Source organism: Ursus arctos, unplaced genomic scaffold (assembly GCF_023065955.2).
Source record: "Ursus arctos isolate Adak ecotype North America unplaced genomic scaffold, UrsArc2.0 scaffold_8, whole genome shotgun sequence".
Taxonomy (NCBI): Eukaryota; Metazoa; Chordata; class Mammalia; order Carnivora; family Ursidae; genus Ursus; species Ursus arctos.
In genome coordinates this window covers 80,526,622-80,544,587 of record NW_026623100.1, presented here as the reverse complement: position 1 = coordinate 80,544,587, position 17,966 = coordinate 80,526,622, and positions in this window count along the sequence as shown.

Sequence of the window (17,966 nt, the reverse complement as noted above, 5' to 3'; positions counted from 1 at the left end):
CACTCCCCTTCCTTATTGGGTATTTTGAGTTTGAATCCATTCAATCACAGGTCCCCTGCCCAGGATCACACCATATAATAATTCCTCCACTCTATGCCCCACTTAACGTAAAAAACGACTTGCTTTTTAGAAGAAGGCAAACTATAAATATTTAAAATTTGTTTTTAAAATACCTGTCCCATATTCCTTTTCTGCTCTGTTTCGAAGTGGGTGTGACTCATCTCACCAAGAACCCAGTCAGTATAACAAGATAAACTGAATAAAAATGAGTAAAAATGTGAACTATGTATAACAAAAGGAACACGAGTGAGGGGACATAGGATGGAGCATAAGTGTTTGCACACAGACTCGGATTTAAGCTTTCTAGCATCTAATGCCAAAATGTGGGCAGGATCTGTGATAAGCTACAGAGAACATAAGGTAAAAATGAGTTATTTGCCTCTTAAAAGCATAGTTATCTCTGATGATAAAACATAAGCAGACCTTTCTCGGCTGTTCCTGTAGGGCTGTACTACTCATCAGCAATGTCCACAACCACTTCCGTTCTCGCAGTAAGCCTGTGATGAGCTTCACAGGGCTGCCTTAAATAATACCGTTCAATTGTTCTCACTGCATGGAAAACAAAACAAACAAGAAAGGCCAGGACTTTACATCAAGAACCAGGGATGTACTGTATGGTGACTAATGTAATATAATAAAAAAAAATATTATTGTAAAAAAAGGCCAGGAGTCATAAAAGCAAACTGTGGGATATTAGGAAGGAGGCAAAGTTTCATGGCCCCCCAGGCAAGTGGCTCTATGTGTCTGGCCCTACACGTCGGTAGATTTCAGGGTACCTGAAACACAGGACACAACCCTTGCTGACAGCTCTTCTCGGGAGGAAGAATGGGACTGCTTGTTTTTCAAACAAGCCCATTAATACTGCTTCTCTCTGCCCAACTTTGTAAGGGTTTTGAATGATGCTGAGGTTAGGGTCACTCTTATGGCAGCTCTCATGCATATTTGCAGCCAAATATTAAACTCTCTTCTTTGATTCAGCATCTAGACCTTGACAAGGATTGTGTTGACTAGAGCATTAAACCATTGGGGTTATTCCTGCTCCATGCTCCTAACACACTTGGGAGAAATGATCCTTTTTCATCAATAACAATGACTCACCAAAGCCCTGATTTCTAATGAGAATGGGATAAGGGGTCATGGGTTTGATGGCCACTTTGGAGATAAATACTAGAATTTTCTTCCAGTTGGTAAGTGTAGTGGGTGGTGGGTAGTGCTATATTTCCAGAAGTCCCCAAATTATACTATATCCCCATTCCCCCACCCAAGAAATGATGCTGCCCTTTGAGAATCACTGGTTTAGTATTTAATGAATTCACTTTTTATGTAAAATATTTATTCAAAAGGTATCCACAACAATTATGTTTTAAAAACCCATCTTCTGTTTATTAAGACAAAAATTTCCTTTGGAAAATACTTTCAGGTGTGTATTTATTTTGGTTACCTTCATTTTTCTTTACTAATTGGAATCTTGATAGAATATTCTTACAAAAGTGGCTACTTTATATGCATAAAATTTCCCGGGGACTGGGGAATCAGATCGAAATAATGATAAAGTCACAAAGTCCAAGAATTTTCACCATTGAGTCAATCCAGTTAATTCTATGCACAATTTAGATTTCACATCTTCAGAAATATTGCGGATTTCTTCTCTAATTAGTAAATTACCATATGTAAATTTTCTATACATTCTTTAGAATAGATTTGTGTTAAGTTTTGTATCAGTTTAAACTAATCTACTTCAAATCATTCAAGAATTGTGAATATTTATTAAGTATATTGGATCTGATCTTGGTTTTCTTCAAAAGATACTAGTTTTGGGGGCGCCTGGGTGGCTCAGTCGTTGGGCGTCTGCCTTCGGCTCAGGGCGTGATCCCGACGTTCTGGGATCGAGCCCCACGTCAGGCTCTTCTGCTATGAGCCTGCTTCTTCCTCTCCCACTCCCCCTGCTTGTATTCCCTCTCTCGCTGGCTGTCTCTATCTCTGTCGAATAAATAAATAAAATCTTTACCAAAAAAAAAAAGATACTAGTTTTTTTTTAAGGCCTGCCCGATCCACTCTAATTAAGCCCCAGACATAAGTGAAACCTTTTAAAACCAAACCATTAAGCCCTTAGACTATACCACCCATCTCTCTCCATTAGCAACACACCAAATGGAATGAAATGTTTTGGAATTATTATAATTCAGTGCTTTCAGAGACTGTATTTTGCCATATTTTTTTCAAGTGTTTTTGCCCTTAAAATTCATTCATTGTATTTTTGTCATCTTCACCAGCTCCTGAAGGCCATTATCTTTCCATTAGGGAACTCTCGTTCACTTTGGTCTATGATTGGTCACCAACCTTTACAGATTCTTCTCAGTGGTGTTTTGGGCCCTACAGAAACTCCCCTCGCCATCTTCCCACACACTCGAGATTTGTAAGGATGCGTTTTGAAGGCCTGCTGCGTGCGTAAGCGCCCCCTATGGATGGAAGACGGAACCCTCCTGGTGCCCTCTGCTACCTTGAAAACTCAGTTTTATTCTATGTGGAATTTTTTGGTTTTGTGGTTTTTTTGTTTTTGTTTTTGTAAATTGGGTCACAGATGTTTTATTGCTGCAAAATGCTTTGAAACTTTTTCATATGTTCAGTGGGAAAAGATGCCTCTCAAAATTCATGCTGAAATAATTAAGCTTTTTAATTTCACTGTCAATTTATCAGAACAAGTGATAAATCTCTCTTTATACTGCCTGCTTTTACACACATGCCTTTTCAGTCCATTTACTTTCTCAGATTGTCTGCGAGTGCCTTCCTCACATCGCTCAGCACGGCGCAGGGAAACGCTGACACTCTACCGAAACCTTAGGCCAGGTCACCCCAGGAAGGGTCAGCTCGTGCTCCCTGGAAGCGGAGGGAGCAGGGCCGTGGCTACTGCACAGCAGCATTGCGCTGTGGCCACAGACCAGACTCGGTGATCCTCTTTCTGACTCGCTTCCCTCTGCGCTCAGAATTTCTAGACATGGCGGCTCGTTCCAGAGAATCTGTTGTCCTTGTGGATGTGGCTGATTCAGATACGTTTTACTATGCACATGGTATGCCAGTGACAGACATAAAGGCTTTGGCAGGATCCGGGTCCCTATCAGGGTCCCATCTCTGCCCGACTCTGTAAGATCGTGGGCAAGCCTCTTAATATGTATGACTCTCAGCTCCCTCATCTCACAAACGAGGAAATAATGCCCCAGGGTGCTCTCGGGAGACTCACCTAGGTGCAGATGCTGAGTGCCTGAATATGATGAACGTTCAACACACACCACTCCTTTCTCTTCCATGGATCTCCGAGGATGCCGTTCAGTCTGTTGACTCGGAATCTGTTGAGCCATGACGTGCTGCTGATAATTCCAGTAGCTGTGGGTTGCTTATAAGGGTCACTACTTACACGCGTTTCTCCCAATTGGCCTTTTCGGTTGACTTGCGTTTCTGTGATCGATGGTAGCTTTCTGAAGTTTAAGGAGAAGAGGCCGATCTTGGAAACTCAGATGGTGTTGCTTTAGAAACAAACGTGTGCTTGTGGTGTTCTTAGGAAAAGGCTGGCCTATAGCTTGACATCTGTGCATGGATGGGTCTTTGTTTAAACAAACAAGTAAACAAACAAACGAAGCACTCATTTTTCCTGGAAAGCATTTTGCCTGACCAATCTATTCTCTGACTCTCTCTCTTCCTTTCTTCTTCAGACCTTTTTCAAACACTGGTTCCTTCTAGGTGTGTGGCCAGCCACTGGAGGACTTTTTCTGGAACAGGCCAGGACTAATATTTAAGCTTTTTTGGGCAGAGGGCCTTTGTTACAACTAGTCAACCCTGCTGTTGTCCCACAAAGGCAGACAGATGGTAGCGAGATGAACGATCGTGGCTGTGGTCCAGTGAGGAGGTCCCTCTCTCCAGGGGTGATTTTTGCCTTCCAGGGGCCACTGGGCAATATCTGGACACGTTTTTGATTGTCCTGCGAGAAAAGTTGCTGCTGGCATGTAGTGGCTGCGGGCCAGGGATGCCAAGCGACAGCTTCGGTGCACAGAGCCCCCTCCCCCCCAACAAAGACTCATCGGCCCTGAAATATCAATAGCACAAAATTTTACTTATAAACACTAACATTTGAATTTCATATAATTTCTTACACACAAAAAATCAATCTTTTGATTTTTTTCAACTACTTAAAAATGTAAAATCCACTCTTGGCTTGCAGGCCGGACAGATACTAACAGCAGGCCACAGGGCAAGAAGGTGGGGGAAGCAATGGCAAATTGTGAGAAGTAAGTCCTTAAGACCCTTATTCTCAGAGCTTCTATAGGACAGGCCAGTTTCATTTCAGGTACTTTCCTGGAACGCTGCACTTTAGTTAAATTCCCCAGAAGAATTACAGATTATTTCCTTGGCCAAAACTATCAATTACAATGTGAGGGTCACGGGGTCAACCTTCCTTTCCAGATATTTTCTACTCTTTATATAGACCCAGTGTTTTGTGTTCTCTGTCCTTTAACGGTCGCTCCCGTCATCCCCTTGTGGGAGCTGTTATCACACTGTTGGCCGGTTGGGATGACAGCTGACACAGACCGAACCCCCTGTGTTCTGATGCCTGTCTGCAGCCCATGGAGAATCACTCCACGTAGCAGGTGGGTAGTAGCTGCCTTGAGAACGTGGCAGGATCTGTCAGGGTCCCTGCGGTGGGACCTGCAGAGGACCCCCAGTCATCTCCACAGCAAAGCACATGGTGGATCCCACTCTGCTCAGTGTAAACTCAGAGAACCTGAGGCTCCAGATGCACTCGTTCCTCGTCCTTGAGGCCGTAACTTCTCTGGCTCATCCTCAGTCATCCTAAAATTCCCGACGACAGTTCGTTTTTGCTGGGACAAGTGGCACAGCTGTGTTTTTGAAAGGGTTGGGGATGCCACATACACAATTCTGAGCTCTAGAATGCTCAGACGTCTTGCCGTTCCCACACGGGGCTCCCACCCAGGCCTCCCAGCCCACAGGACCCCGAGGAGTGAGGGACTGTTCTCTCTCTGCCTCTGCCTTCAGGAAACATGGCCCAGAACCGAATGGGGTCTCCCTGATGACCCTCTCCTGGCTGCAGTGACCTTGGGCACTACTTAGGGCTCCAGAAGGATTTTGCTGGGCTTTGTATGTAGAGACTCCATGAAAGGAACTCCTGCAATTACACAAACACACACAGGAAGGCAGACACACTTTTTAAACAATAAATATTCAAAAGATCATCTGTAAGTCAGCTGTTGGGATGTGGAACCTGTTTCTCCGCAGAATGATTCCACACCTGGTCGGTAGACTCTTGGATTGTCTTCTGGAAGCCCAGCTAACCAGAGTGTGCCTCCGTCTCCTGGAGAAACTCCCACGCACGGCGGTGTTTTCGTAAAGACGCACTACGTGCAGACGCAAGAGTTAATTTACGTTTGTGTTGCTGTGGGAACCCTTCCTCATGCAGGTGCACCTCACTTTCTGCAAGTTCACATGACTCCACTTTGCTCTCACGAGAGGCCCGCATTAGTGCCTGTTGTCACTGAGGGAAAGAAATCCGAAGAGGATTTTTGCTTTTATGAGAAACGCACTTACCGTACTAATGTAGTTCTTCCTTAAAAACACAGTGGGTGTATTGTGAACTTTGGGGGATCCCCCTAGATGTAAGCCATTGGGGCTTACCAAAGTTTTCACAGGAATAGTTTACTTTTGGAGATTGGGGGACGCCTGCCTACTGCTTCCAGGGTGGAAGAAGTCTGAGTTTCTCAGAGTGGCCTGCGCTGCTTGCCGGGGTCTCAGATCCTGTCTCCAGCTGCTCACTCCTGGCCACCTCCAAGCTGAATTCCAGGGGAGACAGCCCACGTTTAATCCCAGCTGAGTGATTTGAGTATGGTCTTTGGCTTCTCCGTAATGGTATCTACTTCTTAGGGTTACTGTGCAGATGACCTGTGTAAGTAGCTACGATGGCCCATCGTAAGTACTCAATAGATAAGAGCTGTTGTCATTTTTAAATACATGATTACTTCAATCTAGCAAGTAGCACCACTAGACTTCCTCCCCCCACCTGTATATTCTTTCATATCAACTCAAGAGCTCATTAAAAAAATCTTTTCTACTTTCCTGGAGCAGATCGTGCGGTACAGAGAGGCTGAGTGACTTGTGTGCGATCACGCAGCCAGCAAGAGATGATGTTTCCATTTAAAGCCACGTCTGTCTTTCTCCAAGAGTAGAAATATGCTTTCTTCTGTATTTCCAGTCCCCATTCCTACTTCTCTCCAGTGGGAACCTGAGATATGGACCATGAGAAAATTCTGCACTAGAATTCTTCTAGAATGCCAGCTGCAATACCAGCTGTGGCACTGCATTGGCTTTCTGTGGCTGTGGAACAAACTGCCACATGCTTAGTGGCTTCGGGTGGCATGCTCAGGGTCTCCCAAGGCTGTGATCAAGGAGTCGGCCAGGGCTGCGTTCTCCTCTGCACACCCCACTGGGAACGGTCCTCCTGCTCACGTGGTTGTTGACGGTGCTTCGTTCCTCACCGTTATGAGGCTGAGAGCTTCGGTGTGTTTTTGCTGGCTGTTGGTTAGAGGCTACTCTCAGCATTTTGAAGACGCCTGCGGGTCCTAGAGACCCCTCATAGCTCCCTTCCCTGTGGGCATCCAGAACATCTCCTCGCATCATCAAGACAGCCAAGAAGCTTTGGGGAGAGTCTGCTAGGGAGACAGCAGTGTCAGGCCAGCACGCTTCCATTGCAACCATGCTATTCTAAGCCTATTTACTGGGGGGAGTAGTGGAGGTAAGATCGGACACTGATACCTAGCCGAGGACACCCATGGTTGGACCCCCCACAGGTGCGTTGTAGAAGCAAAACCATGTTTATTCCCCGATTCTCACCTACACAGCCCTTCATTGTCTCCCATGTGGACTCTCTGAGTCAGCTGCCCTGGAAAGTAAGTTCTCTCTCCATGGATCCAGCTTGGACTCTGGGAAGTGTTCACTCCTGAATTAATTTCTAGGACATAGAATTCTGGGAACCATTTTAGAAAAGCCAGGAGAATCTATCCTGTCTCTTCTGGGGGAGAATCTCAGGCTTCTTGTCTCCCGCTCTGGGACTGTGCCTTTCTGTGCACAGCCCCCTCGCCCCTCCCGCCCCGTGCCTGCACCTGCCCTCTGGCACCTCGGCTGCGGTTCTGCTTCTCCCAGCCCTGCTCCGGGCCATTGTCCTCGCTCCTGTGCGAACATGCCCACTGCCATCACCCTTGCAGGTGGGCCTCGCACACGGGTCAGCACACTTCTCTCTCTTCTGATGCTCTTAGGATTCTACCTGACTTCCCAGGGTTGCCGGTAGCCATCACTGGCCCACGGGTAATCCTATCAGGGAAGATATTTTCATGTTAATGTGGCCTCCTGGAGATAGGATGTCCCCTCTGAGATGTGGCCCCGCCTAGCTGGGCTCCTCAGTAATCTAGCAGGAGAAGCAATTCTGGGTAGACATGGGCCTCGCAGCATCTTCGGTCATAGGACAAGATTGAGAGGAGCCCTCCCACAGGCTTCCTGTTTCTTTCTCTGCGGCATTTGAACCGAAAAGTTGCTGACAAAGCCTCCGACTCCCGTGGGCATGGCAATAGGAGCGTCTCCCAGCTCGGGATGGCGTAGCAGAACTCCTGCGTCTGGACGAGAGGTTGCTACTAGAGTGTGAATGAAGTTATGCTTCATTCTGCCTTTCTCTAACGCTTCAGAAAACCCCCTTGAGATTTCTGACAGCTATTTCTACTACATTCTCTTGCTCATTTGCTCATTCACTCAACAAAAATAATTGAGTACCCACGACACACAAGGTACCGTGCACGCAAGGTAATAAGAAAAGCTATTCTTCCTCTAATGAAGAATTTTACTTTATTTTTAGTTTCTTTTAGTGAATTACATAGAAAATTTTGCAGCTCCTTAATAAAATGTGTGTGGTTTTTCTAAAAGAAATATATGGGAATTGTTATGGGCGCCGAGGAAAGGGAGCAACCAGCTCTGGCTCCTTGATGGCGGAAGGCTTCAGAGAGGAGGCCATTCTCTGCTGGGCTTTCTCAGATGAAGAGGGCCTCCTGGCTCTGCTAGGAACGTTCTTTTAATTTCCCAGAGACAAGGGAAATTATCAGAGTATTCCTCAGATGGAAAACTGTCACTGGATGTGGAATGGAAAGACCTAGCCTCGTGCTGGGTTCTGCCACTTCCTCGCTGAAACCGTGAGCTGGGCCTTCTGAGTCTCAGTATCTTCACCTAGAGTGCGGACGATACAATCAGCCCATTTCCCATCAACAACACTGGTCCTTGGGGCGCCTGGGTGGCACAGCGGTTAAGCGTCTGCCTTCGGCTCAGGGCGTGATCCCAGCGTTCTGGGATCGAGCCCCACATCAGGCTCCTCCGCTATGAGCCTGCTTCTTCCTCTCCCACTCCCCCTGCTTGTGTTCCCTCTCTCGCTGGCTGTCTCTATCTCTGTCAAATAAATAAAAAAAAAATCTTTAAAAAAAAAAACAACACTGATCCTTGCTAAGTCAATAAAAATGGAAACTGATTATAAAGTTATTTGAACGGGGGCTCACAGAACCTGTGAGTGGCCTGAGGCTCAGCCTCAGAAGCAAGAGAAGCACCAGAGGAGTTTTCAAGGACCAGGAAGTGAAAGCGGCCGTGATACCCAGCCCTCTGCCCTGGGGCCGTGTCAGGCCTGACTCCAGTGTCTCCTTCCATTTTTGCGTCACTTTCTCCATATTGGAATTCCCAGGTGCTGGTGACTGGTTGCGCTCTAGATTTCTGAACTTCCACCACCAGAGAAAGGTGCTGGAGCTGTTCTCCTGCCAAGAACAATCAGGATGCAAATAGAACAGGGGATCCCAGAGGCCCCACATGACAGAGCTGGTGCCCACAGAGTACGGTGCTGGCCATATGGGACAGCGAAATTGAGATGATTTCATGGAACGGGTAATTTGATACAATGTAGGGGTCTTTGTATGTCCCACCTGTCTTTGTTTTGAATACAACTACGTGACAATAGATTTCACTAATCCAATTTGGTCGATGCAGGCTGAAGAAGATCTCTGTTGTAATCAGCTCCATTCAGTACTTGGCCAGACCCTACCTTCTGGGTGCACGCTGCCGTGCTGGGCTTCGAGGCCACATACACCTCCTAGTTTCACACTACGAAGCCGAACTTGCTTATTCATTTTCTACCAGGAATTGTGAATGCCAAGCAGCTGTTGAAAAACAACATTTTGATGAGAGGTATAAATGATGCAGAAACATATGGATAAATTTTTCTTTAAAATAAACACAGGCATTAAATCAAAGGGGAAGTTTGATTGACAGAACTTATTCTGTTGGAAAAGATTCAAGTGCTCGTGGACTACAGGAGAGCCACACTCCCCACTGTTCTGCCGGGTGTGGCCGGGACTGCAGGTCGCCCGGCAAGGCCCCTTCGTCCCGCCGTCCATCAGGTGGACTTGTAGCCTGTGCGTGACTGGCAGCTCTACCGAACTGCCCGGCGTGTCTCAGGGCTGGCATCATGGCGACTAAGTTCTCCCCCATGTCTGAACAGAAGTGACGTGCACCATCTCTGCGTCTAGCCTTCATGGAAGTGCCTTTCCCATGCTCTCTTCCTCTTCCTCCAAACTGAACCCAGATATGGTGGTGATCTAGCTTCAACCATGACAACACCCCAGGGAAGGGGTCAGAAACTTTTTTGGTAAGGGATCACAGAGTAAATATTTAAAATCTTGTGGGTGGTACAGCCTCTAAGGCTACTATTCCGTTCTGCCTTTGCCACACCCAAGCAGTCCTACACAATGCCTATCAAACGGCTGTGTTCCAATAAAACCTTATTTATAAAAATAGATGGCGGACCTGGAATGCTGACTCCCATACTAGGGAATAGGGAGCAGAGGATGGAGAAGAAAAGCTTTGGAAAGCATCGGATTCTATGAAGGACCCTGAAGGACAAGTCTCCCCTAACACCTTGTCTTGCTAGTATCAGGACAGAAACTGCTCTACTGTGTAAGCTCTAGGTTTCAAAGAATCTTTGTTACAGAAGCCTATCTTTACTCTAATACATTGAATAAATAGAAAACCAAAAAGCAAAATAGAAATAAGGTAGAATACCCTCTCAGGAGAGCTTCGTGATCAACTCAATTAATAAAACGTGTGCAACAGAATCTCTGAGACAGAACCATATGTACGCTTGTTAGTACCCTTTATAATATCTAGAATGAGCTGTGAGCAAAGTGTTTAAATTATCTCTTATAATTTATTATATATATTATCTTCAAAACTATTGGTAGAATAGCTGATGTTCCAAGCTGCATTCATCAAAACATGCTTGGAGAAAAAGAATATCTTGGACCATGTGTGGGCAGTATAGATGAGTAATTCTGTTGCCCATGTTATGGGAAATACATACAAATTATCGAGTACCTAGAAGGTGGATTACAGGTACGCCACGCGAAGTTTGGAGGAATTGAGAATGTTTAGTCTGGACAAGAAAATACACCAGCTCCATCTGCCATTAGCTGAAAGGAAACAAGGAAGAAAAATTTACTTTGAGTAGCCCTGGCCGGTAGAACAAAGTAGAAATTTCAACGGAGAAATAGATTTTGCTCCTTGAAACAATGGTTGAGATAAAAGGTAGTCCACATTCTCTGATGTGTAAGAATGCGGTCTTCCTTTGCTTTCGTAACAGAATTCAGTTTTGATTTCAGCTCCTTCCCCCACTCCAGTGAGTGGTGGAAACTTATTCTTGGTTAACTCATTGTCATCCCTGCCACAAGGTGTATCTAAGATTAGTGCAGCCTTCACCTATTTCTAAGGTGCTGGGCACGTGCGGATGGGGTTCTCTGACCTGCGTGTCATTGCATCCCCACTGACCCATTTTCGTGCCCCATCCCCATCTGCTATGTGGTGACTTGTCCACTGGGGGCGCTGCTCTGTGTCCTCTTTCCTTTCCATGGCCAGCTGTCCCAGGCCTTTCAACTCACTGTGTCTGCTCAGACTGCTCTAGAGCCAGGGAAAATATTATAGTTCATTGGCTACAAAGGCCCTATTTAATAATTCAGAATATCTTATTGTACTATGATATCCCCGAGCTGCAGCGTTGGGTAGATCGCCTTGCAAGGTACTGAGTCACTCATCATTGGAAGTGATCCAAGTTCATGGACCATTTGTCTGGTAGGTTGTCGAAAATTTCAAGCACTACGTCAGAGGCTAGTTCAGTGGGAGGTGATATCAGATCAGTGGTTTTTGAACCAGGTCACACAGGATAATAACCTCTGGTATTTGTTAAAACATTCACTGATTTTCTTACTCTATTCTGAGATATACTGAATTAAAGTCTTTGGGTGTGTGAAGGATGGTTGGTATTTTGAATGAACTTGACAAGTGATTTTTATCCAGCCATCTTATTTTAAATACACCGACATTCCCCCTTGATCCTGAGAGAGTCAGAAAACGACTGGTATTCTAACTGACATCAGCAAAGGCTTACCAAATCAGACACACCACACTCTTCCTGAAAGCACTGTAACATACAACCAGGAAAGACTCCTTTTGTTTATGTTGTTAATAGCAGATGTTGCAAAGCGACATCACACACGCCTGCTTAATATTATCAAAACAATTATTCATGTATTCATCTCGGCTCAGTGTACCGGTTGCAAGCTGGCACACAGATCCTGCAGACATGGCCTTCACGATTGCATAAACAGAAACCCGTGTCATGTGCAATAAATCATCCCCAGCCTGCGTCATCGTGCCTCCTGCCACAGTGATGCTGACCGGAAGATAAGGCGAGCCTAACTTTGATGCTCTCTGGGGACAAGTGGGGTTCTCATCATCTGGGAGCCAGTGATACTGAAGTCTGACCCTATTACATTTCCCAGGATGCGTGGAGTGGAGGCCGTCTTACCTTCTGCTGAGGGACAACGGCCAATGTGAAGGATGGCAAAGACCACAGTGAGATGCTTCCCTTGGAATTGTTTTCACTCCATCAAACAGTGAAGCTGGAACATATGACAATATGACATAATGTTCAAGTGTAATGATATTGTTATTCATTTTCTAAAGTTCAACAACAACAAAAAAGAAAATGTCATCAGAAATGGCCCTTGTTCTGTATTTGATTTTTTAAAAGCCTTGTTAAGAAGTAAATAATTTAGGGGTGCCCGGGTGGCTCAGTCAGTTGAGTGTCAGACTCTTGATTTCGGCGCAGGTCATGATCTCCAGGTCATGGGATCAAGCCCTGTGTCAGTTTGATTCCATGCACAGCGTGGAGATTTGGGATTCTCTCCGTCTGTCCTTCCCCCACTCACGCGTGTGTGCTTTCTCTCTCAAAAAAACCAAAAAACAAAAAACAGGTTAATTAAGAGACTATTTGGGATAAGAGCTTGGATCTGCAGTCCCCTAATGTCCGCTTAGTTGAGGGGCCCTAGGGCTACACTTATACTTTCTGTGCCTCAGTTTTGTCAGTGTAGGAAGATGGCAATAGTGCTGGCCTCAAAAGGCTATCGAAAGGATTAAATGAATTAAAATGTAATGTCTTTAGGGAACTTAGTAAACCCTATATTCTTACCTTTTGTTCAGCAAATATTTACTAAGTGATCGTTGGGCCAGGGAAAGAGAGAGTTAACATTGAAGAAAACACATCACTGCCTTTCCTCTAAGAAAGGAATTAGTCTACAAGGTAGACTCCAGTGTGGGCCAATGGATGAGTCACAGTGCTGAGGAAAAGCCACCCACGGATTCTGCCAGGGGTGACGGGAGATGCGTGGCATGGGGCAGCTGAGCATCTCAGGCGTCCCACACAGCTTCCATCTTGTGACTTCTTACAACCTTGTAGGAGATGGCATCTCCTTTCATGAGACAAGGAAGGAAGGAAGGGAAGGAGGGAAGGAGGGAGGGAGGAAGGAAGGAGGGAAGGAAGGAAGGAGAGAAGGAGGGAGAGAAGAAGGAAGGAGGGAGGGAGAAGCAAGCTTATTATTAACTGAAACAGCAAACACGTGACGAGAACGAAGCTCAATAAGGACAGGGCGTCCACAGGTAAATACTGATAATACGTCATCAGATCATCATTCTAGACCTTGCCTCTCCCTTTCTCCTTCTCTGGATGATATATATAGCTCTTTCTGGATGTACACACTGCAGCTGGCTGGTATGGGTATCATGTATGTGTAAATATTCATCTCCGTATATATCGATATATGTGTACCTTTACCTCTTCTCTCTAGCTGCCTGTCTACCAAGAGACAGAACAGCCGTAGGAATACTATACCTACAATGCATGGTATTTCTAATCAAACATATTCAGTTAAATTTAACTTGAAACTGGCAAAAGACAAAATAATTAAAGGAAAATAAATGTAAATATTTAAAATTAACGTTTTTTTTTCACAAGAGATATATTTCTAAAAGAACATTCCAATGTTAAGAAAAGTTTGTAGGAAACATGAAGAAGATGAAGTTATGAATGATTATTTTTATCTGCATGCTTCATTATTTTTCTACTTCTACTGATTTCCTACTATAAAAAACTTGAAAACTTAACATACTTTGTCTTCTCGCCTGCCCTCAGAGAGTCAGAGTTTGAGATCATTTCTGGACAAATTGAATTTGAACTTGCTGTGAAATTTCTCAAAGGAGATGGAAAGCAGGCCGTTGGATAATTCTGAAATTTGGGTTTTTGAGAAGCCCGTGAAAAGGAAGAGACGACCACAGAAAAAGGAGGCCCCAAAGAACTGGAGTTTATAAAACTCAGTGGTTCTTTCTTAAAAAAAAACAAGTAATGTCAACAAGTCCAAGAAGAAAATAAATGGATTTGGCAACGTGAAGCTGCGAAGCCTTGACCCCTGGAGAGCAGTGTAGACCTGTGTCAGTGGGGAAGGAAGCCGTGGCCCCTGTGGAGAGCCCTGCAGACCCGTGTCAATGGGGCAGGGAGCACTGCAGTGGGCTGAGGAGTGAATGGAAGGGAAAGAGTATTGCCAGCCAATGTAGATGAATCTTCCATGAAGGGGCTACACGTGATGAAAAAATATAAACCCATTACAAATGGAGATCCAGAGGAATGTTTAATAATATGGGAAAAGTTTATGATAGGTTGCTAAATTGTAGACACCATTTAGAGAATAAAATATAATCCCCACACTGATCTCTAACTATGAGATGTAGGCTCTTCAACTGGTGTTTCATCATCTTTTTTGGAAAAAACATTATCTCCTCTAATTTGTGAAGAATTTAAAAACACGTCTGTAACAAGGAAGGCCTGTGTGGACTGAGGGCCCTTCAGTGCCTCTACAAAGTAACCCCAGAGTAGGCTGGGCAAGTAGCTCCTGTACAGTCACTGTGAAGAACACGCACTGTCCGCACAAAGACTAGATCTACAGCAAGGCAGGACAGGTGCCACTCAGCGAGTGACACTGGATGGGCCACATCAGGATTTGTTATCCAAGTAAGACCAGTTGTGACAGTGAACAGAGGGCTGTCCTCGCTGGGCCTCTGCACAGGCGGAAACCAGGAGACTCTTGGGAGCTAGCCAGGACGCGTGGTCCTCGACATGAAGCATGCAGAATGGAAATCCCCATCTATATCGCCCACAGTGTTCCCAGGGCTTGAAGTCTCCACAGAGAACGACCCCTCGGGTTTAAAGTTTTGAAGGTTCATTTGAAAAGAAAATATGAGAGAGGCATCTCTGAAAAACGTTAATTGCAATGAAAAACAATCAAATTAGCCAAACTCTGTGGAGGTTTTTGAGGAATGGGACATTGTTCTAATTATGGAGGGCTAGTCCACCCTAATGAATGAAACTAAACCAGTCATGGCTGAGTAACCTAAAGAACTTCACTTCTTACTCATCTTATTAGTTTCCTAGGATTTCCCTAACAAAGTACCATAAACTGTGCGGCTTAAAACAACAGAAAGTTATTCTCTAACAATTATGGAGGCTGGAAATCCAAAGTTAAGGGGTCATTAGGTCTACAAGAGAATCTGTTTCATGCTTTTCTCTTAGCTTCCAGTGTTGCCGGCAAACTTTGGGGTTCCTTGACTTGCAGACATGTCTCTCTGTCTCTGCTTCCATCATCACATGGCTTTCTTCTTCTTGTGGGTCTGTGTCTCTTCTCTAAGAAGGACGCCAGCCATATTGGATTAGAGCCCACCCAAGTGACCCCATCTCAACTTGATTACAACTGCAAAGACCCTGCTTCCAAATAAGGTCACATTCACAAGCATGACAATTCGGAGCTCCACCATATCTTTTGAGGGGACACAATTTAACCCACAATAGCAGCTCAGATCCAAAGTGTCAAATGACCCTGAACGATCAAGAAAGATGGCACCAGAAGCCCAGTGATGCAGATTCAGAAGTGGAAGGGAGAGGAGCAGAGAGAGGGAGGGTGAGCAATGCCTTGAGGGGCTTTAATCTGGAGGGAAGGCAGCTGGAAGGGGGTGAGGGGTGTTCTTAAAGAAGAAGATTTAGGGGCGCCTGAGTGGTGCAGTCATTAAGCGTCTGCCTTCGGCTCAGGGCGTGATCCCGGTGTTCTGGGATCGATCGCCCCACGTCAGGCTCCTCCGCTGGGAGCCTGCTTCTTCCTCTCCCACTCCCCCTGCTTGTGTTCCCTCTCGCTGGCTGTCTCTCTCTCTCTGTCAAATAAGTTAAAAAAGAAAAAGATTTAAATATGCATGACAGCCAAGGGGAAGAATCCAGTTGAGAGGTAAGAAGAGGAAAAACTATAGTAGAAACATCAAATTGGGCCGACAGGCATAAAATCTAAACCATTGGTATAGGGATCCGTTTCAGCAGGAGGGTCAACCTGTCTCCTAAGAAGAAGAACAGAATAGGGGTCGATACCAATATGTATGCATTGCAGTTTTTCAAAAATTAGAAATGTCAGAGAGTTTTGGATAGCTTGCATTTTCTCTTGCAAGTGGGAGAGTGGTTCACTGGCCCAGGGCTGTGGTGAGGGGGGCATGGGGAGTGGGTGCTGGGGGAGGGAAGACACCTGCGAGGTAGGAGAGAGACTGCCCAAGGTGGATGTGAGGGAGTGCGTGACCAGAGAAATAGGGTCGTTGATGGCCGGTGTGAGGTGGTTGGTGAGACCAGAGCTTAGGACTCATAGGTGGTGGACCTGGGAGCCAAAGGCTCGAAAGGAAAAAATTAAGAAATACATTATAAAAAACAAGTGAACAGATAACGCTTGGCATGCGAGTCCAGAGGGCTGGGCTCTAGGCAGGTGTACAGTGAGGAAGTTGGATCATTCACCTGGCTATTCTCACCTGGAACAGCCAGGTGCTCAGGCCAGTGACAGTAACACAGCTGTGCTGCTTGACTGGTGCTCCTCGCTGTCCACGTGACGGTTTCCTCCCCAGCTAACCGTCAGCTCCTCAAACGTAAGAAACATGACCTATCATTTATTTGGCCACGCTAAGAACTATGCTTTGTGAGATATATATTTATAGTTCATATTTATATTTATATTTATTTATCTCCGTACATGTTGCTAGATGGATTTTTGGACTCTATTTACATATGTGTAAATATATGTGTAGATTACATAAAAATGTAAAATACATTTTATATTAAATCGATGGAAATGTGTCTTGCTTAATTATTTTTGCATCGTACCAAAGTTACATAAGTAGATTCCTTTCTAGAGACATGGAAGTGCCCTCTGAGAATTTTGCCTTTGAGGTTTTTAATATACCATATTTCTGACAGCTTGTAGCCAATCAATCAAAATTAATTGGATATTTTTTCTTATTAGTGCTAATACTCTAATTTTTGCCTGGTGTCTTGGCAGTCACGTTCAATATTCATATGTCCAAATAAACACGAGTCTTCAATTTTGAATACATAGTGAAAGTCCTTAATGTACAGGCTTTAAAAGTGACATAATAGCTGAAAACATCTCTATGAAAAATAGAATAATCAACAGTGTTTTATTACTCGCAATAAACTTACGCGAATGTTTTTGTTAAATACACACACACACAAATCCCTTCATAGTATTAGTAATAATCCTTTAATTTGTCCATTTCTTCTCATTTAAATTTCAGTGTGTAGAGTTTCCTCCCACAGTTACCCCTTAAAGGGTGAGGACGCAGCATTACTCCCCACGTCCCCATCACTCAGCCCGGCTCCTGAGGCCTGATGGCCTCTCTTGTAGTTTAAGTTTCATTCTGACAAGGCTAAGCTGAGCTTACCTTTGCGTTAAGAACAAAAAGCTAACTTGCTATGAAAATTAGTAACGTCAGGCAGGGAAATGTTCGTCGTAGCGTACAGAGCAGACTGTTCTCGAATACTTGGGAGGCCGCTACCGGGCCACCAATACCGATCCTCTAATTGCGAACCATTCATTACGATTCATTACAGGGAGGCCCGGAGGACTCTTCCCAGACTCCACTCGCCAGAGGCCACAAGGCGTGGAGTTGACAGAAAAGGAACACGCCGCGGCCCGCACCGCCACCACCACACACACAGAAACACCAGTGTCCCACAAGTTTTCTTCCTTCCCGTTCCTTCCCTGTCCGTTCTTCTCCCTCCACGTTTTTTTCTGAGTCGGCGAGGTATGTCTGTATTTTTGCAGTTCTCAAGAACCAAGCTGCCCCGACAGGGATGCTTTCTCTCCTCTGCTTTTTTGTTTCCCCAAAGCATCTAGAACAGTGCTAACATGTTTTATCTGATTACAATCTCTTTGAGCATTACAGCGTATTTTCATTCCTTTAAATCGTGGTGTCTTTTCGGTCTCTAGGGATTCCTCTTGAGCCGAAATCCAGTGTGGGAGAGAATCCGCGTGTGGGTTCGTGTGCTGTACCCCCGGAAAAACAGCATTCACGGGCTCCGTGGGGGGAACGCTGACAGTAAGAGGGAACAGAGTTGCTGG